Genomic DNA, 2,235 nt, shown 5'->3' on the forward strand with positions numbered 1-2,235 from the left:
AGGAAATGCATAGATATTACTTCAATTATCACTCATCTCCAAATATCTAAGGTTAAAATTAGCATGATAGGATACAGATTGGCCAAGACAGTCAGCTTAAGATGAATTTGTGAATTCAAACTAAGGATCAACAGCTCTGGGCTCTACCCTTCGTGGAATAATGTAATAACTCCATAAAACACTTTTTATAAACATGAGCTTGTGATCAAGGAAACCCTTCAGCATTTACCTTACTGAAAGCAATGGAAGAAGAAGCTGCCAATATAAATTATTTTTCCTTTCAACTGATGTGAGAGTTAGTTTAGAAATGAGGAACTTGTCAGGGTTTACATCAGAGCATTTAAAGTAAACATATGCAAATATTTAAATTTTACAGGAAGACTCCATGTGAAATGGAGCAGAGAAAATGGGAAAGAAGCTGTGTGTGTTTTACAAGATCAGTGTGTTTGTGTCAAGCAATGCTATTCCTAGGTTTAAAGAGCAGTACAGTAATTAACGTGATAAACGCACTTATAAAAATTTTACTTAACAATATAAAAGAAAACAATAGCTATTTATACTCTTGCTCATTCACATGGAGAGCTTCCATTAAGGCTGTCTAAAGAGGAAACATGGAAGGGCTTGCCTAAGATGCCACTATGGATTGCTTCCAAGTGTCAGTTTGGAGGATTAGTGAACTCTTCCCCTATCGAGTTGAATCATCCATCTACCTCCTGTTTATTGTCTCTTTAAATGGAGGAGTCAACATTCAGGAGTTAGGAAAGCCTAGACAGTGAATTTATTTGGAAAATCTTACAGTGTGCGGGTGCTCAAGCTTCGTCCACATTTCCCACACTTTAGCAGACACTGTACAATATCAACAAGCTTGCAGCTCTAAATTACCGAGTGAAGTTTTGAAAATGTTATCATATTGTCTGTTCCTTTCCTTCTCTTTTTTTAAAGAAACAACTTTAGCCACCAAATTGTCATACTTGCATCCCTGCACATAGAAAAAAGTATCTACAGGAAAAGGATAGCACTGGGTCATTTGTATGAAATATTAATGCTTAAGCATCCTTTTAAGCTTAGGATTTCCAACTCCATAGAAGGTGTTTACTTAGCTATAAACATCTATATATAAGCTTTAATTTACATAGTCAACAGTATTTGAGTAAGATGGGAGAAATGCCGATAAATCATGTTTGAACACATACATTATTTCTTAGGATATAAAACAAAGTTGGAATAAACCCTTGATTCTAGTGGTGGGTGCATAAGGCAAAAGCTTTATCTGAAATTGCTTTTTAAAACATCACGCGGCGATAATAAGACAGGCCGAGCATTTTGAAGGTGGTTTCTCAAGGTGGTTATAATGCACACAGTTTCATACCTTTGGAAGTTTCCTGCTGATGACACCTAGGAGTCCCAACACACAATGACAAGCTACCAACGATGCCTTTTAAAATGTTGGTAAGTTACATCTGAAATATAAAACAACTTCCCAGGGGAGGGGCCATCACCTACTTCCATCAGCGCACAGTAGCTGGCATCCTGCAACCTTCAAACCATTAAAAACACCAAAGCCTAACAAAAAATCAAAAATGAAATATTTATTACCGCATTTTGTGACTTAACACCTTTTTTTTTTAAACATAACGTCACAGTCCTCATACAAGTATTTTAATGTAAATTTGACAAAGCTTAAAGGTAACAGCATTTTCTTCTAGTGAGGAACACGTGCTGAGAAAAGAGGATCCCATGGACATACAATACCAATTCCACAGCAGATCTGATACTAGCAAAAACATTCTTTTTTTTTTCAATTGAGGTAAACACATAGAATATCTAACATGAAACAATTAAAAGACCGAACTCTGTACGAAGTTTGTTACAGTATTCTCTTGCTCCTTTTTATCCCCCAAGCTTTGAGTTCCTCATAGAATCCTACTTCTGGTGCAATGACCATGAATAACTTTTTTTTTGTGTTGAGGAAAGCTGCCCAACTTAAAGATTGTTTTGTCCACAGCCAAGGCTCGGAACTTGAAGAAGCCTTCGCTCTGTCTCTAAATCTTCATTGGCAAGCTCTTGGAAGAACAGTCCCCCAAAATCATAATAAGGGTTGGCTTATGAAGCACAAACTATAAAGATCTGTTTGAAACTAAAGGACACATTGATGGGGGAACAAAGGCTGGGCATGAAAACACATTCTAGCCGCTGGAGTCAGAGTGTTGAGGTTCAGCCAACTGTCCATCGTGC

General features: G+C 37.0%; 1 protein-coding gene across 2 annotated transcripts in view; it reads right to left on the reverse strand.

The window, feature by feature from the left end:
• Positions 1-1,569: 1,569 nt before the first annotated feature.
• Meis2 (Meis homeobox 2) overlaps positions 1,570-2,235 on the reverse strand; it is a 211,520-nt gene continuing 210,854 nt past the window's right edge. For both annotated transcript variants that reach the window (XM_059261113.1, XM_059261112.1), the window contains exon 12: positions 1,570-2,235. This exon is cut by the window's right edge and continues 764 nt beyond it. The gene's annotated coding sequence lies outside the window, so the exon portion shown is untranslated.

Source organism: Peromyscus eremicus, chromosome 4 (assembly GCF_949786415.1).
Source record: "Peromyscus eremicus chromosome 4, PerEre_H2_v1, whole genome shotgun sequence".
NCBI lineage: Eukaryota > Metazoa > Chordata > Mammalia > Rodentia > Cricetidae > Peromyscus > Peromyscus eremicus.